Source organism: Pseudophryne corroboree, chromosome 11, assembly GCF_028390025.1.
Source record: "Pseudophryne corroboree isolate aPseCor3 chromosome 11, aPseCor3.hap2, whole genome shotgun sequence".
In the NCBI taxonomy this organism is placed as follows: domain Eukaryota; kingdom Metazoa; phylum Chordata; class Amphibia; order Anura; family Myobatrachidae; genus Pseudophryne; species Pseudophryne corroboree.
This window is the reverse complement of record NC_086454.1, coordinates 351,772,656-351,800,117: the sequence shown is the minus strand read 5'-3', so window position 1 is coordinate 351,800,117 and position 27,462 is coordinate 351,772,656. Positions and strand designations below refer to the sequence as shown.

Genomic DNA, 27,462 nt, shown 5'->3' with positions numbered 1-27,462 from the left:
TCTGCAGCACCGAATGAGAGAACTCCAGGTCCTCCTTAGCCAGAGTATCAAATTTGTAAAATTTTACAAACGTGTTCTCCCCTGACCACGTAGCTGCTCGGCAAAGTTGTAATGCCGAGACCCCTCGGGCAGCCGCCCAAGATGAGCCCACCTTCCTTGTGGAGTGGGCCTTTACAGATTTAGGCTGTGGCAAGCCTGCCACAGAATGTGCAAGTTGGATTGTGCTACAGATCCAACGAGCAATCGTCTGCTTAGACGCAGGAGCACCCATCTTGTTGGGTGCATACAATATAAACAACGAGTCAGATTTTCTGACTCCAGCTGTCCTTGCAATATATATTTTTAATGCTCTGACAACGTCCAGTAACTTGGAGTCCTCCAAGTCACTTGTAGCCGCAGGCACTACAATAGGCTGGTTCAGATGAAATGCTGACACCACCTTAGGGAGAAAATGCGGACGAGTTCGCAGTTCTGCCCTGTCCGAATGGAAAATCAGATATGGGCTTTTGTAAGATAAAGCTGCCAATTCTGACACTCTCCTGGCAGAAGCCAGGGCTAGAAGCATGGTCACTTTCCATGTGAGATATTTCAAATCCACCTTTTTTAGTGGTTCAAACCAATGAGATTTTAGGAAGTCCAAAACCACATTTAGATCCCACGGTGCCACTGGAGGCACCACAGGAGGCTGTATATGCAGCACTCCCTTAACAAAGGTCTGGACTTCAGGGACTGAAGCCAATTCTTTTTGAAAGAAAATCGACAGGGCCGAAATTTGAACCTTAATAGATCCCAATTTGAGACCCATTGACAATCCTGATTGCAGGAAATGTAGGAATCGACCCAGTTGAAATTCCTCCGTCGGAGCACTCCGATCTTCGCACCACGCAACATATTTTCGCCAAATTCGGTGATAATGTTGCACGGTTACTTCCTTCCTTGCTTTAATCAAAGTAGGAATGACTTCTTCCGGCATGCCTCTTTCCTTTAGGATCCGGCGTTCAACCGCCATGCCGTCAAACGCAGCCGCGGTAAGTCTTGAAACAGACAGGGACCCTGCTGAAGCAAGTCCCTCCTTAGAGGTAGAGGCCACGGATCTTCCGTGATCATCTCTTGAAGTTCCGGGTACCAAGTCCTCCTTGGCCAATCCGGAACCACTAGTATCGTTCTTACGCCTCTTTGCCGTATAATTCTCAATACTTTTGGTATGAGAGGCAGAGGAGGAAACACATACACCGACTGGTACACCCAAGGCGTTACCAGCGCGTCCACAGCTATTGCCTGCGGATCTCTTGACCTGGCGCAATACCTGTCCAGTTTTTTGTTGAGGCGAGACGCCATCATGTCCACCATTGGTCTTTCCCAACGGGTTACCAGCATGTGGAAGACTTCTGGATGAAGTCCCCACTCTCCCGGGTGAAGATCGTGTCTGCTGAGGAAGTCTGCTTCCCAGTTGTCCACTCCCGGGATGAACACTGCTGACAGTGCTATCACATGATTCTCTGCCCAGCGAAGAATCCTTGCAGCTTCTGCCATTGCCCTCCTGCTTCTTGTGCCGCCCTGTCTGTTCACATGGGCGACTGCCGTGATGTTGTCCGACTGGATCAATACCGGTTTTCCCTGAAGCAGAGGTTCTGCCTGGTTTAGAGCATTGTATATTGCTCTTAGTTCCAGAATGTTTATGTGAAGAGACGTTTCCAGGCTCGTCCATACTCCCTGGAAGTTTCTTCCTTGTGTGACTGCTCCCCAGCCTCTCAGGCTGGCGTCCGTGGTCACCAGGATCCAATCCTGTATGCCGAATCTGCGGCCCTCCAATAGATGAGCACTCTGCAACCACCACAGAAGAGACACCCTTGTCCTTGGAGACAGGGTTATCCGTAGGTGCATCTGAAGATGCGACCCTGACCATTTGTCCAACAGATCCCTTTGGAAAATTCTTGCGTGGAATCTGCCGAATGGAATCGCTTCGTAAGAAGCCACCATTTTTCCCAGGACTCTTGTGCATTGATGTACAGACACCTTTCCTGGTTTTAGGAGGTTCCTGACAAGCTCGGATAACTCCTTGGCTTTTTCCTCCGGGAGAAAAACCTTTTTCTGAACCGTGTCCAGAATCATCCCTAGGAACAGCAGACGAGTTGTCGGCATTAACTGGGATTTTGGAATATTCAGAATCCACCCGTGCTGTTTTAGCACTTCTTGAGACAGTGCTAATCCCATCTCTAGCTGTTCTCTGGACCTCGCCCTTATTAGGAGATCGTCCAAGTATGGGATAATTAATACGCCTTTTCTTCGAAGAAGAATCATCATCTCGGCCATTACCTTTGTAAAGATCCGAGGTGCCGTGGACAATCCGAACGGCAGCGTCTGAAACTGATAGTGACAGTTTTGTACAACGAACCTGAGGTACCCCTGGTGTGAGGGGTAAATTGGAACGTGGAGATACGCATCCTTGATGTCCAAGGATACCATAAAGTTCCCCTCTTCCAGGTTCGCTATCACTGCTCTGAGTGACTCCATTTTGAACTTGAACTTCTTTATGTACAGGTTCAAGGACTTCAGATTTAGAATAGGCCTTACCGAGCCATCCGGCTTCGGTACCACAAAAAGAGTGGAATAATACCCCTTCCCTTGTTGCAGAAGAGGTACCTTGACTATCACCTGCTGAGAGTACAGCTTGTGAATGGCTTCCAACACCGTCTCCCTTTCGGAGGGGGACGTTGGTAAAGCAGACCTCAGGAAACGGCGAGGTGGATCTGTCTCTAATTCCAACCTGTATCCCTGAGATATTATCTGCAGGATCCAGGGATCTACTTGCGAGTGAGCCCACTGCGCGCTGTAATTTTTGAGACGACCGCCCACCGTCCCCGAGTCCGCTTGAGAAGCCCCAGCGTCATGCTGAGGCTTTTGTAGAAGCCGGGGAGGGCTTCTGATCCTGGGAAGGAGCTGCGTGTTGCTGTCTCTTCCCTCGACCTTTGCCTCGTGGCAAATATGAATAGCCCTTTGCTCTCTTATTTTTAAAGGAACGAAAGGGCTGCGGTTGAAAAGTCGGTGCCTTTTTCTGTTGGGGAGTGACTTGAGGTAGAAAGGTGGATTTCCCGGCTGTAGCCGTGGCCACCAAATCTGATAGACCGACTCCAAATAACTCCTCCCCCTTATACGGCAAAACTTCCATATGCCGTTTTGAATCCGCATCGCCTGTCCACTGTCGCGTCCATAAAGCTCTTCTGGCCGAAATGGACATAGCACTTACCCGTGATGCCAGTGTGCATATATCCCTCTGTGCATCACGCATATAAAGAAATGCATCCTTTATTTGTTCTAACGACAGTAGAATATTGTCCCTGTCCAGGGTATCAATATTTTCAATCAGGGATTCTGACCAAACTACCCCGCGCACTGCCCATCCAGGCAGTTGCTACAGCTGGTCGTAGTATAACACCTGCATGTGTGTATATACTTTTTTGGATATTTTCCATCCTCCTATCTGATGGATCTTTAAGTGCGGCCGTCTCAGGAGAGGGTAACGCCACTTGTTTAGATAAGCGTGTTAGCGCCTTGTCCACCCTAGGAGGTGTTTCCCAGCGCTCCCTAACCTCTGGCGGGAAAGGGTATAATGCCAATAATTTCTTTGAAATTATCAGCTTTTTATCAGGGGCAACCCACGCTTCATTACACACGTCATTTAGTTCTTCTGATTCAGGAAAAACTATAGGTAGTTTTTTCATACCCCACATAATACCCTGTTTAGTGGTACCTGTAGTATCAGCTAAATGTAACGCCTCCTTCATTGCCAAAATCATATAACGTGTGGCCCTACTGGAAAATACGGTTGATTCGTCACCGTCACCACTGGAGTCATCGCCTGTGTCTGGGTCTGTGTCGACCGACTGAGGCAAAGGGCGTTTCACAGCCCCTGACGGTGTTTGAGTCGCCTGGACAGGCACTAATTGATTGTCCGGCCGTCTCATGTCGTCAAACGACTGCTTTAGCGTGTTGACACTATCCCGTAGTTCCATAAATAAAGGCATCCATTCTGGTGTCGACCCCCTAGGAGGTGACATCCCCATATTTGGCAATTGCTCCGCCTCCACACCAATATCGTCCTCATACATGTCGACACACACGTACCGACACACAGCAGACACACAGGGAATGCTCCTAATGAAGACAGGACCCACTAGCCCTTTGGGGAGACAGAGGGAGAGTTTGCCAGCACACACCAAAAGCGCTATATATATATCAGGGATAGCCTTATAATAAGTGCTCCCCTATAGCTGCTTTGTTATATAAAAATATCGCCATAAATTTGCCCCCCCTCTCTGTTTTACCCTGTTTCTGTAGTGCAGTGCAGGGGAGAGACCTGGGAGCCGTCCTGACCAGCGGAGCTGTGAGAGGAAATGGCGCCGTGTGCTGAGGAGATAGGCCCCGCCCCTTTTCCGGCGGGCTCGTCTCCCGCTATTTTGAGAAATCAGGCAGGGGTTAAATATCTCCATATAGCCTCTAGGGCTATATGTGAGGTATTTTTAGCCTTTATAGGTACTCATTTTGCCTCCCAGGGCGCCCCCCTCCCAGCGCCCTGCACCCTCAGTGACTGCCGTGTGAAGTGTGCTGAGAGGAAAATGGCGCACAGCTGCAGTGCTGTGCGCTACCTTTAGAAGACTGCAGGAGTCTTCAGCCGCCGATTCTGGACCTCTTCTGTCTTCAGCATCTGCAAGGGGGCCGGCGGCGCGGCTCCGGTGACCATCCAGGCTGTACCTGTGATCGTCCCTCTGGAGCTTGATGTCCAGTAGCCAAGAAGCCAATCCATCCTGCACGCAGGTGAGTTGACTCCTTCTCCCCTCAGTCCCTCGCTGCAGTGATCCTGTTGCCAGCAGGAATCACTGTAACATAAAAAACCTAGCTAAACTTTCTCTAAGCAGCTCTTTAGGAGAGCCACCTAGATTGCACCCTTCTCGGCCGGGCACAAAAATCTAACTGGAGTCTGGAGGAGGGTCATAGGGGGAGGAGCCAGTGCACACCACCTGATCGGAAAGCTTTACTTTTTGTGCCCTGTCTCCTGCGGAGCCGCTATTCCCCATGGTCCTTTCAGGAACCCCAGCATCCACTAGGACGATAGAGAAATAACATTAAACAATATGGGAAACTCAATTTCGCTCAAGGTCTCTTAGCAGCCATGTGCGCTCTACTGATTAGCATACCCAGGGAAATTACGTTCCTGAAACATAATTTATTTCTTTTCTGACATAAGCTAGGTTTCCGTACTCTTTACAGGACCTCGCCCTGCCATTAATTCCCCCTATGAAAGACTGCGTGCAGTACACCATACATGGCAATTGCGCTTTAAAGATCCACAACACTCTAATTAGTAAAAGAACCACAAATCTTTCTCCTAGAAGTATGAGGGCAGATCTGATGCATCAAATTTAAAATTCTTGTTCCCCATTAAATCCTGCGCACGTCTGACGACCTGACGATAATTCATTTTCCTCCGCGCAGCCACAACACAGCGCTAATGGTAAACGGGTCACAGTTGCGTGCCCAGTAATGTCTAGACAAGCGGGAGAGTTCCGAGGACGCTTTTCATTATTACCACGAGTAGCAGAGCAGACCGGTCTGAAGACGGTTCCGCTCGGAGTCACTGTGGGTCCCCCAATCATTATTGATAGAGGCGGCTGTGAAATAACTGGGGAACATTCCCAAATTAATTGCATTTATGTCTCTTACAATTACATTCTCTAAGGAAGTAATAAAGCTGAACACACACACACACACACACACACACACACACACACACACACACACACACACACACACACATACACAAGTTCTGCTTTCCTTGTAGAAACAAGAGGACAGCTTTACTAACATTGCACTAAAGTATAAAATCTACACATAACTATAGTGACCAATGAGACACAAGGTGCCAAATGTAATAAAGCGAGAGTTTCAAAAAGTGAGATATCTGGGAAGGTTTTGCAGTTCTTTTTTTAAAGTGGCAATCATTTACACCGCAAGATCAACCTGGTTTTGCAGTGTAAACGATTGCCACTTTAAAAAAAAACTGCAAAACCTTCCCAGATCTCTCACTTTTTGAAACTCTCGCTCTATTACATTTGGCCCATGCAGTCACTGCCGACATTCTCGGCTCTAGAAAGGTGAAATATGATTGGTTGATGTGGTTAAGTGCAAATATTTTGCCCCTGACTGTAACGGCCCTTACTCCTTGGCGTTACGTTACGTGCCAGTGGCACCACGTGTCTAGGGAGACCGCAAATCTATTAGGGGGGGCAATTGTAGCATCTTTTATTGAATCCAGTCTAGTCAGTTGCGTTGACTGCATATCTACATAGCTGGCACTGTCGGAAAACTATACGCTGCAATGCAAATTGCTCCAGACTGCAAGTGCAAATGCCGGATGGGTGATTTGGGACGAAAGGGCAACATATGACCCCGATGCCAATTGCATTATATATCAGGCATGTCGGTAAATGTGGGCAGAAGAGGATGCCAATCAGCCTGCATGTCTGATCATCTTTTAACGTCATTCATAATCCCAGCTGTTGACCTTAAATGCCCATCACTTCCAATATGGGCACCTGTACATGGTGAAAACTGCAGGGAGATCCCGACGCTTGGGCCAGTAGGAAATGCTCAGAATATGTTTCAAATACTCAACCAGCTGTAATTATGTCGACTGATCCACATTTCATTCTACAATGCCAATAGCGACGTTGCTGAGGTATGAGGCAATCTGTACCTCATGCCTCAGTGACCGTATAAAAGCAATATCATTTTGACTATCATTAATTGGATGAAAACATCCCCTGCTTGTACAGCACAACCCTAGATAAAACGATGCTCCTTAGCTCAGGGCTGACGCAGAGCGCTGCAGAGCAATTCTCCCCTCCGCTAGTGACACGAGCCTAAGAGCATCACGTACCAAATACAGATAAAAACAACTAGGCACCAATAATCGGGGGCTCTCCATGTAACGCACAGCATGTGAGACGTGAGCCTGACACAAGAGGAGCAGCAAGGGGTGGTCACTAGTGTCAAGATTAAAAGTCCAAATGACAAGTTTTGGCATCTGTGAAACTGTAGCCATCCCAAAGCCATGCCGGATCTGAGAACTGAGATATGTAAGGAATATAGGTGGTCATTCCGTTTTTACCAGCTGTGCAAACGCTATGCCGCCGCCCACTGGGAGTGTATTTTAGCTTAGCAGAAGTGCGAACGAAAGGATTGCAGAGCGACGACAAAATAATTTTGTGCAGTTTCAGAGTAGCTCAATACCTACTCCTAGCTTGCGATCACTTCAGACTGTTCAGTTCCGGATTTGACGTCACGAACACGCCCTGCCTTCGCCCAGCCAAGCCTGCGTTTTTCCTGCCACGCCTGCGTTTTTTCGAACACTCCCTGAAAACGGTCAGTTGACACCCAGAAACGCCCACTTCCTGTCAATCACTCTGCGGCCAGCAGTGCGACTGAAAAGCTTCGCTAGACCTTGTGTGAAACTACATCGGCCGTTGTGAAAGTACGTCGCGACTGCGCATTGCGCCGCATGCGCAGAAGTGCCATTTTTTTTGCATCATCGTTGCGCAGCGAACATTTTCAGCTAGCGATCAACTCGGAATGACCCCCATAGAATGTGTGTGAAGGGAGGAGAGGGGTTCTATAGCCGAAACACTGACTGCAGTTTGGAGAGGTGTACGGAGCGCCTGTCTAGAAAATAAGTAATTACAACGCCAAACTCCCGTCATCTCTGACAAGGATGTCTGCTAACAGAGCCTGGTAGCGCCCTGTCCTATCGTGGTGAGACGGACGCTAACAGCAGGACGTCGCTATTACAAAGCGACGACAGCTAAAAATCTAAGATCGATTTTTTTCATTGGTGTTAAAGGCTGATATTGCCTTTCAGAATCCCAATAAGTACCATGGATGCTGCAGAATCTACTGCAGCAACTGCTGGGGGCTCAGCAAATAATATGTGACGTATGCCGTGTGACTGTGGCGACCGCAGCCGTCCCCCGGCTGTACGCACCTGTACTTAAAGTGGAAGGAGGGGAACTTAGTCGTCACCCACACCACCTGGGCACAGTTAAGATGATCTCTGATTGGCTGCCGCAGAGGGGGGGGGGGGGGAGGACTGATGATCAGTTTCCCCTAGGGGGAGGAGCCGTCTCGGGGGGAAGGTAGGTATAGCCATCAGTGCGATCACTATTGATGGTTTCCACAGACTGCGAAATAGTGAGTGACCATCGATGGTAACAGACTATGTAATGGAGGACTATCAATGGTTTCACCCACCGATTGTCATCCCTGCTCTTTTAATGACAGGCCCGTGGGCCAATCAGAACAAAGGGGTGGAGCTTCACAAGTGCATCAAGGGGTAAAGCTAGGCTCCATGTCCCAGCACCAACTAGGGAGCGGGGTTGGAGACCATCGGTGCCATTAATGGTAGAGAATCATTGGTTCCCATGAATCGATGGCAAAACTATCCAATACTGATATTAAACCATTGATAGTTTCTATGCCCCGCCGCGTGAAGGGGAGATTTTTTTTTTCAATAAAAAAAGTTACCCTGAGCAAGAGACAGGGAATCTATCAATGGCAGGCGAGTTACAGATTACAGTCAGCGTGGCTAATGTCACCGTCTGATCGCTTTCTTTCTTTTTCTCCTTAATTTATTTATTTAAAAAAAAATGATCTGAGATGAGCCAAGATTCATAGCGCTATTAGTGGAGCCAGCATGTGATATTTTTCTCGCTTCGGGTGACATTTTATTACGAGCCCGTTGCCGTAACATTATTTGTCTAAAAATACACTCTGAATGCATTTGCTTGGGAAGGAAAATAAAATAAAAATGTCTTTAAATTAACATTCCCCAGAAAGAAATGTCAGCCTGTAAGTGACGCTCCAAGCAGGGAGAGGCGTTTAACCATCCTGTATACAGCTAAAGGACTATACACGTTCAGTGTTGCAGTCGTTAATTACCAAGTGCAAAAATCGATTTTACCCTTCACATTTTTATCAGGAGCTAGCGTCATCACTGAGGCACGAGGCCACTGGTGCCTCAGTGATATAAAAAGGTCTGAGGGAACCACCACTGTCTGTATGTATCAGGTCCACAATATACGCTGCTCTGCCAGCACTATTACACGGCCTCTTTCCGCCACAGTGCCCAACCTCACACAATCGCAGCGAGTGTGACTTTCCATGATAAAGCTATTTTCACCGTAATAATCGCATATCAAAAAGAGGGAAAAAACATTTGAATGCAGCCGCTTGCGGAGAACTGTGCAAATACATCATCGCAGCATGGCGTGGAGTCTGTAATGCAACATTTATTACACTCTAGTGGCAGAAAAAAATGCAACACACGGAAATATTTTATTTATGCAAACAATAATTCACCTCTAAGACAGCATCCGTGCGCAATAAAATAGAGATTTTTGAAATATATATATATATATATATATATAAAATATACAACAGAATAATCAAATAAATTGGAATTGATTTATGTAAAAAAACTTAACTTTATACATATATAGTTAAACAAATAAAGATATATATATATATATATATACACACACACACACACACACACCGCTAGCTATATATATATATATATATATATATATATGCACGAACACACACACACGCAACGCTTTATACATATATATATATATATATACACACGCACAGATATATATATATATATATAAATATATATATATCTATAGCTATATACATCTTAACTTTATACATATATAGTTTAACAGATAAAGATATATATATATATATATATATATACACACACATATACATACACACACCGATTATATATATATATATATATATATATATATATATAAAAAATAGATATGCACGAACACACACACGCACCGCTATATATACACACACTGCTATATATATATATAAATATATATATATATATATATATATATATACATATACACTGCTCAAAATAATAAAGGGAACACATAAACAACACACTGTAACTCCAAGTCAATCACACTTCTGTGAAATCAAACTGTCCACTTAGGAAGCAACACTGATTGACAATCAATTTCACATGCTGTTGTGCAAATGGAATAGACAACAGGTGGAAATTATAGGCAATTAGCAAGACACCCCCAATAAAGGAGTTGTTCTGCAGGTGGTGACCACAGACCACTTCTCAGCTCCTATGCTTTCTGGCTGATGTTTTGGTCACTTTTGAAAGCTGGCGGTGCTTTCACTCTAGTGGTAGCATGAGACGGAGTCTACAACCCACACAAGTGGCTCAGGTAGTGCAGCTCATCCAGGATGGCACATCAATGCGAGCTGTGGCAAGAAGGTTTGCTGTGTCTGTCAGCGTAGTGTCCAGAGCATGGAGGCGCTACCAGGAGACAGGCCAGTACATCAGGAGACGTGGAGGAGGCCGTAGGAGGGCAACAACCCAGCAGCAGGACCGCATCCTCCGCCTTTGTGCAAGGAGGAACAGGAGGAACACTGCCAGAGCCCTGCAAAATGACCTCCAGCAAGCCACAAATGTGCATGTGTCTACTCAAACGATCAGAAACAGACTCCATGAGGGTGGTATGAGGGCCCAACGTCCACAGGTGGGGGTTGTGCTTACAGCCCAACACCGTGCAGGACGTTTGGCATTTGCCAGAGAACACCAAGATTGGCAAATTCGCCACTGGCACCCTGTGCTCTTCATAGATGAAAGCAGGTTCTCACTGGTCACGTGTGACAGATGTGACAGAGTCTGGAGACGCCAAGGAGAACGTTCTGCTGCCTGCAACATCCTCCAGCATGACCGGTTTGGCAGTGGGTCAGTAATGGTGTGGGGTGGCATTTCTTTGGGGGGCCGCACAGCCCTCCATGGGCTCGCCAGAGGTAGCCTGACTGCCATTAGGTACCGAGATAAGATCCTCAGACCCCTTGTGAGACCATATGCTGGTGCGGTTGGCTCTGGGTTCCTCCTAATGCAAGACAATGCTAGACCTCATGTGGCTGGAGTGTGTCAGCAGTTCCTGCAAGACGAAGGCATTGATGCTATGGACTGGCCCGCCCATTCCCCAGACCTGAATCCAATTGAACACATCTGGGACATCATGTCTCGCTCCATCCACCAACGCCACGTTGCACCACAGACTGTCCAGGAGTTGGCGGATGCTTTAGTCCAGGTCTGGGAGGAGATCCCTCAGGAGACCATCCGCCACCTCATCAGGAGCATGCCCAGGCATTGTAGGGAGGTCATACAGGCACGTGGAGGCCATACACACTACTGAGCCTCATTTTGACTTGTTTTAAGGACATTACATCAAAGTTGGATCAGCCTGTAGTGTGTTTTTCCACTTTCATTTTGAGGGTGACACCAAATCCAGACCTCCATGGGTTAATAAATTTGATTTCCATTGATAATTTGTGTGTGATTTTGTTGTCAGCACATTCAACTATGTAAAGAACAAAGTATTTAATAAGAATATTTCATTCATTCAGATCTAGGATGTGTTATTTTAGTGTTCCCTTTATTTTTTTGAGCAGTGTGTGTGTGTGTGTGTGTGTGTGTGTGTGTGTGTGTGTGTGTGTGTGTGTGTGTGTGTACCACTGATAGTGTAGCAATTTGAGACTACATGGAACAAATCACAGATGGCAGGTTCAGTTGAAACCTCGACTCTATAGACCACATACAATTATAGAAAAAAAGGTGAATACGCCGGTGCACACTCCAATTGCTAAGAACTCCAGTATTACCAGAGCTCTAAGTGTTTAGAGTGTGCACCTGTATTTGGAGGGCAGGCTGGATCTTGTAGTGCCATTTGGCGGATCTAGGGGTGACTCCAGGTAGGTTGGCTCTGAATTTAGATAAATCTGTATATGTGCTATTATCATGTGTCCTTACAGTAGACAATTATACGACCCAGAGTGGGTACTGCTATTATGCAGTGTTAGGGACCACCAGTATCAGAGAAGCCTTGCCGCGGCCTGGTGGCTTAACCATATCTTTGCAAATATGTGCAACTGAGATCTCTGAATTTTCTGTTATCATGTAGTGTTCAAGTCTTAGGTGGTCAATCCGAGTTGTTCGCTCGCTAGCTACTTTTAGCAGCATTGCACACGCAAAGCCGCCGCCCTCTGGGAGTGTATCTTAGCATAGCAGAATTGCTAACGAAAGATTAGCAATTCTGCTATTATGTATTTCCTTGCAGTTTCTGAGTAGCTCCAGACCTACTCCTAGATTGCGATCACCTCAGTCCGTTTAGTTCCTGGTTTGACGTCACAAACCCAGCGTCTGGCCAGCCACTCCCCCGTTTCTCCAGCCACTCCTGCGTTTTCTGCTGGCACGCCTGCGTTTTTTTAGCACACTCCCGGAAAACGCTCAGTTACCACCCAGAAACGCTCACTTCCTGTCAATCACACTACGATCAACAGAGCGACTGAAAAGCTTTGTTCGCCCGTGAGTAAAATGGCATAGTTTTGTGTAAAATTGCTTAGCGCGTGCGCAGAACTGCCGGATTTTAGCCTATTAGCAATTCTGCTAAAAATAGCAGCGAGCGAACAACTCGGAATGACCACCCTAATGCGGTGTCAAAGTCAGAAAAATATCACGATGCACACTGCCATATTTGCACCTCATACAGGTCCGCGCTGCGCATGCGTGCGCTCTCCCGTGCGTGCGCATACCCGCTGTTGCGTGCACCCGCAGGCGCACGGTATGCGCATTTACGGTAGAGTTTGTGTGCGCCTAGCGTGCGACTCGATCGTTACATATTTTAACCATATAATGTATTTTGTAGATCATGGTCCCCTTGATAGATTCTGAAAGTTTAGTTAATATAGCATGTTCATGGACAAAGAGATCCCTCTTTGTTTGATACGAAGGGTCAGACATGGGTCATACAGTGGTGTTTAGTATCCATCGGAAGAGTATTTAATTAGCAATATTCCGGTGTTGGTTTGAAGCGGATCAATCGCTCGTGCGAATAGTTATGGACATAAGAAGTTTATGTCCATTTACTATTATTTGCACTTACTTATCCATGCGGCGGGAAACCTAGTTTCCCACCCACCTGAGCAGTTGGAAATGGTCTCAGCCCACCTGTATGAATCAACCTATGACCTTTTGTTATAATGCGAAGACGAATTCCTGTGTCCAATGAACAATGAGATTGTAGGGACCATTGAATTGTATTGTGTGTGGGGCATAAATAGACAAGCCGACCTGATCCAGCTCACTCTTCAACGGTTCTCATCACTGATAATCGGGAGCTGGATATTCAGAAAGGCGCATGCGATCGTTCCCTTTGTGCGTAAGTTTTCTCCGCAATCATATTGTCTTTATTGTTATTGTGAGCCATATCTCTCTCTCTCTCCTCCTCTTTCTCTCTCATTTTCCCTTAAACGTAATTGTATTGTATTGTATTTCCTGTGTAGTTATCTGGTTAGTTAGTCTATGTTATATTGTAGTGTATGACTTGTATTGTATTATTCTTTTTCAAGTATAACATTCATATAAGGCGTTAGACCCTAAGCCCAGTATTTGTGTAGTTCTTATAGTGTTAAGTATTCTCAGAGCGTCGGTGACGCTCGAACAGCTTTTAAGTTAATAAGGTTACACTGTGTTGCATCTACACTCTATCACTACACTAAGGTTTTCCTGTATAATACATTGTTCATGGTTTACACATAAAGGTTTAACATTGTGAGCGTCAGCGCCGCTGGTGATCTCCTCGTGGTCCAGAGCGTCCGCTACGCTATAGCGAACCATTACGTTAGTCGGCAGCCAATAGCGTGCCTGCCTGTGATCTCTTGGCCGTGAGCGAACGTGACGCTTGAGCGTCTCGACTACGGCTAAGCGATTGTTACGCAACGTGCGTACCCTTACGGTATTCCATACGTCAATAGCGTACAGTGTTCTTAGACCTCTTAAAGGGTTTTAAATAAGATAAATATTTGGCTTTATCAATTGGCGGCTCGTTCGTCCTTCACATATCTCTGCTAGGTAATTTCAGCAGACATTATCCATCAGCAAAGGGCGGGAGATCATATTCCTCGTAGTGCTGCCTGGATAAGCGTCTGCTTCACTTAGTAAAGGGTGCTGAGGGAATCCGGAACCGGAGGTAAAAACAACACGCTAGTGTCTTTTAAAACTGTTTATTTCTGTCTTGCGTACGCACACACGCATATCTGCATTTCTTTTTCATTCGTGTATTTTCATATATCACTCTCCTGTTTGCCATTTTATAATTGATAAACGTGCTAAGAGAGATTTGTCGCTATTTCATAGTTAAAGTGTAAAAGTAATACATTAAGGGATAAATTGCAAAGCACGCACGCAGCTCTACCTAAAGATACAAGGAGAGATTGGTGTGGTGTTCGGTAGATGATCGAGGATCATCTACATTGATAAACGTGTAAATTGTGTTACGGTGGATATTTGCTTTGTGTACACGTGTCTCTAACAAAAGGCTGAGACTCGCGTACGCAACTCAAAGGCCGACGCACGCAGCGTATATTACGCAACGGAGCGTCCGGGTACGCCCACGTAACTCAAATCACACGCTAGTGTTATTTTAACAGGCGAAAAGGTGGCAACGCGATAAATAGCGCAAATCGATTTTAGTGTCCGAAATTTAGACTAACAGATCCTTCTCCAAATTTACAACACATCTGGTCTAAAGGAAAAGAAAATTTCTGCGCAGAAATAGAAATAGAAACAAAAGTGTACATGTGGTGAGTGAGTGTTTGCAATTATATAAGTTCTACAATTTTTGAGGTTGAACCACAAGAAGTCGAGTTCTCGTGAGGTACATGCATGTAAGTGACGTACATGGTGGCTAGGGAGGCATCCCTTGTTAAACATAAAATTTGAGCATTAGAGTGTAGCAGACCAGGAGGTCACACTGTAGCAGCAGACCAGGAGGTCTTATAACAAGACCAGGAGGTCCAGTTACAGCAGACTAAGAAGTCCGCTATAGAGACAAGTAGCACAACACCAGGAAGGGTTGGTGCGGAACCCATATAGGCCATAAAGCTCTGGCTGAAGGAATTCGCAGCCGTAATTTTCGATTCCACTGGTCGCTCCGCACATAAGATTAGTTGCTTATGTGCAGAACGATTGTACCGCACGTAATTGTGTGCATTAGTTAGTAATCTGACCCAGTGCCATTTGTGTACGAAAGGGGTCATAAACGCTATTTGTACATTCTAACGTGATTTGTGTAATTTTTTTATTTTAAGGGAGGTTCGCCAGTCACTTGGGAACTATCCAGCAACCAATAGTTACTGGAAAGAGTAAGTGCTCTGCGGATCACCCTCACATGTTCCAGTAAATAGCGGTTCAGGTCGCAGGGGCCCTGGGTCGAGTACGCCAGCACTAGGACAGTGTGTAGGTCGTATTGGTCGGCGTGGGCGAGTGAGTGGGGTACTCGGTAAACCACCACCGTCAGCCTATCTTGAACATTTTGGTTTTGTAAGGGTTCGCTGAAGAAAGCAACACCTACAGGTATGGGGGCCAATTGTTCAGGTAGGGGGCGATCAACCTCGGTTCGGGTTGATTCAGTGAACCGACCAATCGGGTCGGCAAGGTACGTAATGTGTGAAAAGTACGGTTCACACACAGAAGTTTTATGTGATGAATGGGAGAGAATGACGGTACATGACGGGGAGAAGTTCCCAAGAGTAGGCAGCTTTAGCCCAGAAGTGTTACAAAATCTAAGGAGGAGGATATGTCTCATTAAATCAACAAAGAGACGGATCAAACATTATGATTATTTGCAGTTATGGCAACAGGAGGGTGAAATACAGAGAGGATTGGCTCAGGCGGCGGGATCTAACCCTATCAAGAAACGGATAGCCACGGCCCCGCCGTCACCTTAAATATCAGGAGAGAAATTGGTTGCGGAGAATGACGCACTAGGGTGTAACAAACAAACACTTAGCAACTGTGTAAATGTTAATAAGTTAACCAATGCAAGTATTAACCCGTGCAAGTTGTACCCTGTTTTGAACTTTCCCCAGGAGTGTGATCAAGAGGACGAATCGGCAACAATATCGGCGCTCTCTCTAGCAGCCACCATATCAGAAACTACAGTAGGCACGGCCCAACCCTTAAGATTAGTAACAAAGGCCCCTAGCGGAGGGACAGGTGAGGTCGTATCTACGGGTAAGTATGGCACCATACACTATGCTGAAACCATTTCACCACAGGCTGTAGAATCTACACAGAATGATGTTGCTAGACTTAATCCTGTTAGGGTAATAGCTGTTCCAAATGGGAAAACAGACACCACAGGAGTCACTCCCATTAGGAATATTGCCATGTATAGCCCATTTTCCCGAATGGAATTAAGAACCATAGTGACTGAATTCCCTGACCCTAGGAAAGACTTAGTTGCTAGCCAGAAATACATCAGAGACCTAGGGAACACTTTAGAGCCCAATAACAAAGACTGGCAGGTATTGCTGAGGGCTTGTTTACCCTCCAATGTCGACTCAGCTCAATTTTTAGCTGACTGTGGATTGGATCAGGATATACCTCTTACAGATGTGTAGAACAAAGACAACGTAAAAAGAATAAATTTACAGTTAAAGGAGTATTTTCCAGCTGTAGTTAAATGGAACAAGATTTTCTCCATTAAACAAAAAGAGTCAGAAACAGCTGCAGAGTATTTTCACCGGGCACTATTAGAAATGGCTAAATACACAGGCATAGAGGACATTAAAACCAACATAAACCATAGAGAAGTAGCAGTATCTGTGTTAATGGATGGTTTGAAAGAAGCATTAAAAACAAGGGTACAGACCACGCAACCATGTTGGCGAGGTCTGTCGGTGGCTACTTTGAGAGAGGCAGCTATTGATCACGATCGGAATATCACCAGACACAGGGAATCACAAGGTGATAAATTAATGGCCGTAAGTATACAGGCCCTGACCACAAGGCAGCCTTTGTATAAATCACCAAACCCTGTGGGTAAGTCAAATGTGGTAACTTGTTATTCTTGTCATAGACAGGGACACATGGCAGGAGACTGTAGAGTGAAAAATTCACAAAAATCATACCAACCCCCTAGACCACGACATGACACACGAAATTGGGATCAGGATCCACAAAGACGGAGTTATGAGCCACATGCAGGGGAAACAAAAAGATACCCCCCGAACAGAGACTGGCAAGCCTCTGCTAGTTCCCAGTTAACTCCTTCACAAGTAGTTGCTGCCAGCGGGATTCAGGGAGGTCACCATACCCAGTAGGGGTGTGGCCATACCTGTAATCTGCAGCCAGTAAAATTGATTGCAAGTCTTGGAAGTGAACCCGAAATTGCAATTAATGTAGCTGGTAAATCATTAAACTTTCTTGTAGATACGGGGGCGGCCAAATCAGTGATAAATTCGACAGTGGGCATGAGAACCACTGGTAAGACAATTCCAGCCATGGGAGTAACGGGAGTAGTCCAGCATTACCCTGTTAGCAAACCAGCCGAGATTACAATAGGGCCTTTACACACCAAGCATTCCTTTTTGCTGGCTGCATCGGCACCGACTAATCTCCTGGGAAGAGACTTATTGTGTAAAATGGGGTGCGTCATTTATTGTACTCCTGAAGGTGTATTCTTGGACATACCTGAGAATCACGCTCAGGAAGTGCGAGACATGTTAGACTCCCCATCAAAATTAATGTCACATACCATTATGACAAATAGGACTCCCTCCCAAGTAGAAGAAATGACATCCCAGATACCAGAGTCACTTTGGACTAAAGATGGACAAGACACTGGATTAATGGCAAACGTAGCTCCAGTAGTTGTACAAGTAAAAGATGGTAGGATAGCTCCAAAAATCCCACAATACCCTCTGAAGCCAGAGGTGGAGTTAGGAGTGTACCCAGTAATAGAGCGCTTGCTACAACAGGGCATTCTGGTAAGAACATCCAGCACAGCCAATAGTCCCATCTTCCCTGTGAAAAAGAGTGGGGGGAGGGGTTACCGGCTAGTGCAGGATCTAAGGGGGATTAACAAAGTAGTTGAGAGTCAGTTCCCCGTAGTGCCAAATCCAGCTGTCATCCTTATGCAAATCCCTCCCACTGCGAAATTTGTCACTGTTATTGACCTCTGCTCCGCTTTCTTTTCGGTACCTCTACACCCTGACAGCCAATATTTGTTTGCATTTACATACAGAGGAGTCCAATACACCTGGACTCGATTACCACAAGGTTTCATAGACAGTCCAAGTATATTTTCCCAGGCTTTGCATGATTGTTTACAGTCTTTCCAACCAGAGAATGGATCAATATTGATACAGTACGTGGATGATTTACTACTGTGTTCAGATTCATTGGAAGCGTCCCTGAAGGATACGAAACAGCTCCTGTTTCATCTTTCAGACACAGGACACAAGGTTTCCAAAGACAAGTTGCAATTAAGCCAAACTAAAGTAAAATACTTGGGACACTGTCTAACACAAGGACTGAGACACCTGACCGCTGATAGAATTCAAGCAATTAGAGACATGACTCTGCCTCAAACCCAGCAACAGATCAGAACGTTTTTAGGAATGTGTGGGTATTGCCGTAACTGGATCCCAGGATTTTCCATTCTGGCATTACCTTTGCAGGAGATGGTCTCCTCAAACAAACCTGATCGGATTTTGCATACAGACAAGTCCGAAATGGCATTTGAGAGACTTAAACAGTGCCTAACGCAGGCGCCAGCATTAGGCATGCCAGACTATGGGAAACCCTTTGAGCTGTACGGAACAGAAAGTGCTGGTTGCGCGGCAGGCGTCCTAACCCAAAAGCATGGTGATGCCAGCAGGCCGGTAGCATACTACAGCGCTCAGCTAGATACGGTAGCGCGATCCCTCCCCACATGCTTGCGAAGCGTTGCTGCGATAGCATTGCTAGTAACAAAAAGCGAAGATGTAGTGCTAGGTCACAACCTCACAATTCATACACCACATGCAGTGTCAGCCTTGTTAAATTCTGCCCAAACCAGGCACGTCTCATCAGCGCGGTTTACAGGATGGGAATTGGCACTAATGGCCCCCGTAAACATCACCATAAGGAGATGCAGTGCATTAAATCCTGCAACATATCTCCCAGGTGTGCCTGGACAGGCACAAAGGGTGGAGGATGAGAGTGATGGGGAAGGAGGATTTAATACAAAGGAGGACACACATGATTGTATGGAATATTTGACCCAAAATTTTACCGCAAGGCCTGACATCAGTGACAACCCACTGGAAGATGTAGATCTTACCTTCTACACGGATGGTAGTTGTCACAGACAGTCAGACTCGGGAGACTTGTGTACTGGATACGCAGTCGTAGACGACCAAGGCACCATAGAAGCTGAACCGCTAGGCCCACCTCACTCAGCCCAGGTTGCTGAACTGGTCGCCCTAACCAGAGCATGTGAATTGGCTAAGGGCAAGTCAGCCAATATCTACACCGACTCCAGATACGCATTCGGGGTAGTCCATGATTTCGGAGCCCTATGGCGCCTCAGAAATTTCATGACGGCAGCTGGTACACCGGTAGCGCATGCAGCTCACATCAAAAGGCTTCTAACAGCGATACAGGAACCCGACAGAGTGGCTGTTATCAAGTGTAAAGCACACACATATAGCCAGGACCCAGTATCACTTGGTAACAGCCGAGCAGACGAAGCTGCTAAGTTAGCTGCTGGTACCCCCAGACAAACAGACACCACACAACTGATGGTATTTAATACCATCAACACACAGAAGTTGTGTGAAATGCAAAATTTGTGTTCCACACAGGAAAAGGCAGTCTGGAAGGCAAAGGGATATGGCCAGGAGTCCTCAGGACTCTGGACGGATGGACAAGGTAAACCAGTGGCCCCCAGAGCATATCTTCCATGTTTAGCTGAGGCAGCACACGGGCTGACTCATCTGGGCAAGGAGGGAATGTGCAAGTTGGTAAGAGCATATTGGTGCGCCCCAGGATTTTCATCTCATGCGAGTAAGAGAGCAATGTCATGCCTTACCTGCTTGAGAAAGAATATCGGAAAGGCAATACCAACAGAACCATCTCATATCCCACCTACAGCCGGCCCTTTTCAGGTAATACAGATTGACTTTATTCAATTACCCCCTTGTCGAAATTTGAAATATGTACTTGTTTGTATAGATGTATTCTCAAATTGGGTCGAAGCATTTCCTGCGGCCACAAACACCGCTATGTTTACTGCTAAGAAAATTGTGCAGGAATTTGTATGTAGATATGGTATCCCTAGAATAATTGAAAGTGATAGGGGTACCCATTTTACAGGTGATGTCTTTCAAGGAATGTGTAAGTTAATGGGAATTGATAGTAAGCTGCACACTCCATACCGTCCCCAGGCGAGTGCGAAGGTGGAAAGAGTGAACAGCACTATTAAAAATAAACTGAGCAAAGTTATGGCAGAGACAGGATTGACATGGCCAGAAGCTTTACCCATTGTACTGTACAGCATCAGAACCACTCCCAGGTCCCCTCTTAATCTGTCTCCCTTTGAAATCTTGTTTGGTCGACAACCGCATGTTATGATTAACCCTCAGGATGATTTGAAATGTAACAATGAAGTGACTGTAAAGTACCTGGTTAACATGAGTAAACAGTTAAGGAAGCAAAATGATAATTTGAAGTTAATGATTCCTGATTTACCAGATAGTAATTGTCATGACATTGAACCTGGGGATTATGTAATGATACGGAATTTTCTACGCTCAGGTTGCCTTATTGACAGATGGGAAGGACCATACCAAGTCTTATTGACTAGCACTACAGCATTGAAGGTTGCCGAGAGAGAGACTTGGGTTCATTCGTCCCATTGTAAGAAGGTTGCTGATCCAGAGAGGTCCCGTGATAAGGAACAGACGGTAGAGGAAATTGTATCACTGGAGTGTCTGTTCCAGGAGGACTGAGGCGGCACCTGAGCATTGAAGATCACAAGATCAAAAGCAGTTGTCGATTTCCTGTTCCCTTTTATTGTTTTTCTCCACTTCCCATCCCCCTCTCCCTCAACTATTTTTTTTTTTCCCCCTTCTCATTCTTCTCCGTTTCCTCCTATAAGATGGACTTGCCCCAAGAGACTGTGATCCGGATTTTCCTGTTGACCATGATGTTGACCAGAGCAGTCTGTTCCGGCGAGAGTACCATGGAGGTCGAGAGAGGTTCTGGAATGGGTTCTGATGACAAAGATGGAGGCGTAGTTTTCCAAGAACAACTTAACCAACAAGTAAAGGCGAGTATCAGAAAACGATCCGATAGCATTGACAATAGAAGGAATTGTGAAGGATTGTTAGCTGAAGAAAACTGTATCTGTAGGCTCTGTGACAATGTAGTTGAGGATGGGTGCATCAAGAAATGCCAATCCAGTTTTAATATCCACATGGACCGGCATCCATTGAGTGACTATCACTCCTTAGTGGGTAGTGTGTTAAATCAAACAGATTGTTGGGTATGCTCTCAAGTACCTCAAGGTCATAGCAAATCAGGACTTGTACCATTCCCTTTAACGGTAGGAGAGGTACTTGAGCTAAAGGGTGGGAGACCGGTGGACAGGAGGTTTAATATCTCCAGTCCTCCTAGTTTGAAGCTCCACCAATATCATGTGGATAGATCCCTAATATGTTTTAACATTACCAATCCCCGAAAGCCGGGAAATTGGGAAGTGTCATGGAGTAACCAAACCATGACCTTTTCATATAGAGCAGATAGAATGCCTACAGATACAGAGCTTATACGCCACATAGCCAGTAGAGAAAAATCTTTCCGATATAGGTATACCCTAGGAAGTAGGATTACGAGAGTTGGAGAGGTATCACCAGGATACTGTGCACACATCGTACAAACTGATACGTGTACTAGACAGATGGGAGAATTAGGGGTAGGAGATTTCACATGGAGGATGTGTAATATGGTTATGTCCTACTCTGTCCCATATGTTCTCCCCGATGATGCATATTTCATATGCGGGAGGAAGGCGTATAAGTGGCTTGCCCCAAACTCTTAAGGATTGTGTTATATTGGAAAAGTACTGCCTGAAGTAATGACTGTATCACATGCCAAAATGAAAGATATACACCGTGGTGCCCAAGCTCCTTATACTCACACCCACTACGAGCACGTAGTTAAAAGGCAACTGACAGAAAGGACAGAGCATTCGGCCTCTGACATGATCCATGAATCCACCGGGATTCAGGTCCTACTTGCGTTAGATTTCACTCGCACCGCTAGAGGAGTGCTGAACTATAGTTACATATCTGTGCTTGCAAATTTGTTAGACAATATCACAGAAATGTATGATGACACTTTTAGGTATACTGGAAGAGAGCTTCAAGCTTATAAAACAGAACTGGTTCAGCATAGAATGGTTCTTAATTATCTCACAGCAGTGACAGGTGGATATTGTGTCACACTGGCAACGCAGTACGGCGTGAAATGCTGCACATATATTACGAATAGTACCGAGGACCCGGTCGAGGTCATAGACCAAAAGATGGACGACATTCTCCAATTAAAGTGGGAATTTCGCAGGATACACAATCTCACCCTTGCTGCTGTGGGTAATGAGCTGACTGGTTGGGTGTCATGGTTGAACCCGCGAAATTGGTTCTCTGGTTTAGGAGAATGGGCTCAAGGAGTCATAATGGATGTAGGGAAGTTTCTCCTATGTATCTTAGGTGTTGTCATATCGATTGGCTTGATATTTAGATGCGGTCAGGCTTTAATGAAGTGCAAACGTAGTACCAGGGTAATGAGTCTAAGGAGCGAGGAAATTGTAATTCCAATGGATTTGATTTATGACCCAACGGTAGAGACAATGATGTGATGAAAATGCGATTATACGGTCCGTTTCTTTCACCTGTTTTTCCGTTTTCTCCAAAGTAAAAAGACCCACTTGGACAAGGAATTTGATGGTCCTGTATACAGACAACTGATGGATTAAAGAAGAAGTTTTGACAACCTTATACACAGATATTTGATGAACTATGCCATAGACCCCCAGTTTCCCTAGAAATTTTAAAATTACGCTAGCCCAACACCTTTGTAAGTCTATGGACATTGACAAAGCTTTTGCCCACACCTTTTTGGCAAAAGCCCAAAGAAGACTGCATTCAACAGACACCGAACAAGACTTCAACCGATAAATGTACATTAACCTGACATAGAATACCACTGCATTTACCATAATTGTTCTTTATCTTCATTTCTACAACCTTCAGGTAATGACACACATAGTCGATAGGGAATACAGGTACAGATATCACCAATCACATATCCCCCCATTCATGTATCATCAACTAAAATGTGCTCCCCCATTTTGTTGCAACCAAAATCCGAAAAGAGCTCGGTAAAGTTTGACAGCCCATCCACAGACCCGCACCGCGGGATAAGAAGGAATTTAAATGTATACTTCGCAATACCTCGAAGCTTGATCTAAAACACGTACGGCACGATGATACATGACCCCCCAAACATGGATTCATACACACATGCTACTGCTATCTCACTAGGTCATACCCTTTTCACACCTTCTTCTCTCCTCCCTTACCCAATCATGGAAATGTATTTACACCTGACATATATTTTTATCGTTTTGAAATGTTTTAGGAAGTGGCAGTTATTGTTGACTGCCAAAGGGTGGACTGTCAAAGTCAGAAAAATATCACGATGCACACTGCCATATTTGCACCTCATACAGGTCCGCGCTGCGCATGCGTGCGCTCTCCCGTGCGTGCGCATACCCGCTGTTGCGTGCACCCGCAGGCGCACGGTATGCGCATTTACGGTAGAGTTTGTGTGCGCCTAGCGTGCGACTCGATCGTTACATATTTTAACCATATAATGTATTTTGTAGATCATGGTCCCCTTGATAGATTCTGAAAGTTTAGTTAATATAGCATGTTCATGGACAAAGAGATCCCTCTTTGTTTGATACGAAGGGTCAGACATGGGTCATACAGTGGTGTTTAGTATCCATCGGAAGAGTATTTAATTAGCAATATTCCGGTGTTGGTTTGAAGCGGATCAATCGCTCGTGCGAATAGTTATGGACATAAGAAGTTTATGTCCATTTACTATTATTTGCACTTACTTATCCATGCGGCGGGAAACCTAGTTTCCCACCCACCTGAGCAGTTGGAAATGGTCTCAGCCCACCTGTATGAATCAACCTATGACCTTTTGTTATAATGCGAAGACGAATTCCTGTGTCCAATGAACAATGAGATTGTAGGGACCATTGAATTGTATTGTGTGTGGGGCATAAATAGACAAGCCGACCTGATCCAGCTCACTCTTCAACGGTTCTCATCACTGATAATCAGGAGCTGGATATTCAGAAAGGCGCATGCGATCGTTCCCTTTGTGCGTAAGTTTTCTCCGCAATCATATTGTCTTTATTGTTATTGTGAGCCATGTCTCTCTCTCTCTCTCTCCTCCTCTTTCTCTCTCATTTTCCCTTAAACGTAATTGTATTGTATTGTATTTCCTGTGTAGTTATCTGGTTAGTTAGTCTATGTTATATTGTAGTGTATGACTTGTATTGTATTATTCTTTTTCAAGTATAACATTCATATAAGGCGTTAGACCCTAAGCCCAGTATTTGTGTATTTCTTATAGTGTTAAGTATTCTCAGAGCGTCGGTGACGCTCGAACAGCTTTTAAGTTAATAAGGTTACACTGTGTTGCATCTACACTCTATCACTACACTAAGGTTTTCGTGTATAATACATTGTTCATGGTTTACACATAAAGGTTTAACATTGTGAGCGTCAGCGCCGCTGGTGATCTCCTCGTGGTCCCGAGCGTCCGCTACGCTATAGCGAACCATTACGTTAGTCGGCAGCCAATAGCGTGCCTGCCTGTGATCTCTTGGCCGTGAGCGAACGTGACGCTTGAGCGTCTCGACTACGCCTAAGCGATTGTTACGCAACGTGCGTACCCTTACGGTACTCCATACGTCAATAGCGTACAGTGTTCTTAGACCTCTTAAAGGGTTTTAAATAAGATAAATATTTGGCTTTATCAGCGGATACTATTTGGTTTGCTGGGGGGAAAATATACAGAAAGAATAGGGCCTTTAGACATTATCTAAAGTCACTGGAAACTGTACTGAACAGAAAAAGAGTAAACAAGATATAAAAGTTAGAAATAGAATTTCTTTAAAAAAAACAACAACACAACAACCTGGGAAGAATTTTATCGGTGGAACGGTTTAAAGACAGTCCACAGTCGGCCCTCCGAGCCTTGACCTGCAATCCTCAGATCCTTCCTGCTTTATTTTTATAATTGTTTGTTATAGCTTGTAAAATGGTTAAAAAAATTTTTTTTAAATACTAGCAGTTTTGCCCCGTCTCATGACAGGTCCACATCAACCCCCCCAGATCAACTACTTGAAATGTGCCGTGCTGGCTACTAGGGGGGTCATTCAGAGTTGATCATGTCCATGGACATGCGGGGTGACGCCCAGCACAAGGCTATCCCGCCCCGCATGTCAGTGTTGCCCCCCCCCCCGCAGAAGTGCAAAAGCATCGCACAGCGGCGATGCTTTTGCACTTTAGGAGTAGCTCCCGGCCAGCGCAGCTTTAGCGTGCTGGCCGGGAGCTACTCGTCGCTCCCCGGCCCGCAGCGGCTGCGTGTGACGTTACGCAGCCGCCCACCCCCCGCACGGTCCAGCCACGCCTGCGTTGGCCCACGAAGCGGCGGCCAAACGCCGTCGTTCCCCCCCTCCCGCCCAGCGACCGCCTCTGCCTCGTAGCGCAGCGCCGTTCTTTGGCCATCGGGCATGCGTCGGTGCACTGCAGCGCCAGCGCTTGCGCAGTTCCAACCCGATCGCGCCGCTGCGATAAACTGCAGCGTGCAATCGGGTCAGAATGACCCCCTAGGTTTCTTGAACTCCAACTACTGTATAAAAATGTTTTGTATACTAAGGGGGACATTTACTAAGCAGTGATAAGAGCGGAGAAGTGAGTCAGTGGAGAAGTGGCCCCATCAACCAATCAGCAGCTCTGTATCATTTTATAGTATGCAAATGATAGATGTTACTTCAGTGCTGATTGGTTGCTTCTCCACTGGCTCACTTCTCTGCTCTTATCACTGCTTAGTAAATGTCCCCCTAAAAGAAGAATACACTATATCGTTTTATTTAATGTTATAATATAATAAATCCAAACAAGTATTTTATTACTTTTACCAATGATTTGGTCACTAGGGGGAGCTGTTCCGTTGGGGCATTTTCATTTTGAATTGCGCAGCAATAAAACCCAATACAGATGGAGAAATCATTTCATCTTGCTGCACATACTAAACTCTTAACAACAACAACAACATCACAGAGTATAAAAAAACAGAATAAAATAAAAAGCGACATTTCAGACGCCAGTCAGTGCTCGTACCGTACGTAACTCATTTATACAGAAGCATTTTCATCAACAGTTATTAACGAGATCACTGCCATTCTGTGGCAGATTGATTGCCCCAACGCCTTATTAGCTAATCCATCTTTAATGAAATAACCGCCAGATAATGCTGTTTTTTTTCTTTAGAAAAAAGGTAACAGTTATAGATCGCTACTAATTGAATATTAATTAAATAATGCAAATAAAATAGGATAACCTTGGATTTCAATTATGTTTTAATTGCATACTCTCTAATTTTAGCTCATGGCGAGGAAATTAGATTTTTCTCCAGACTATTAATTTGCTTATTGCCCTTAAACCTTCTATGTAAATATTTTGTGACAGGAGTATTGTATCTTGGATATTAATAGTTTAATTGCACATGTTACTTTATTGTATTGTAGACATAGTACTGTTTAATCGGACAATCTCTGATCAGATCAGATCAGTTTAGAGGTCTGCCTGGGAGATATTCATTAAAGATTATAGGGGAAATTTAGCAGACATTCTAGAGGACATCTGTCTAGTCTAGTGGTTCTCAAACTCAGTTCTCAGGACCCCACACGTTCTCCAGGTCACCCTGGAATGCACAGGTGTATTCATTACTCACTGATATATTTTAAAAGATCCACAGGTGGAGCTAATTATTACACTTGCAATTCTGTGAGGAGACCTGGAAACTGTTTGTGGTCCTGAGGACTGAGTTTGAGAACCTGTGGTCTACTACATAGGTTCTCAAACTCGGTCCTCAGGACCCCACACAGTGCATGTTTTGCAGGTCTCCTTACAGAATCGCAAGTGAAATAATTAGCTGCACCTGTGGGCCTTTTAAAATGCGTCAGTGAGTAATTAATACACCTGTGCACCTGCTGGGTTACCTGCAAAACATGCACTGTTTGGGGTCCTAAGGACAGAGTTTGAGAACCTCTGGTCTACTACAGCCTACCAAATGTGTTGGTTGCGACTGGTAACATCTCCGCTTGTCCTCTATGAAAGATTTGATAGATTTTGCCCCTAAATACTAATCAATGACAATACTGG

The 27,462-nt window shown here is 45.3% G+C and overlaps 1 protein-coding gene across 1 annotated transcript in view; it reads right to left on the bottom strand.

Moving 5' to 3' along the window:
* PEPD (peptidase D) overlaps positions 1-27,462 on the bottom strand; it is a 331,359-nt gene that overhangs the window by 122,062 nt on the left and 181,835 nt on the right. The gene's annotated exons all lie outside the window — the stretch shown is intronic.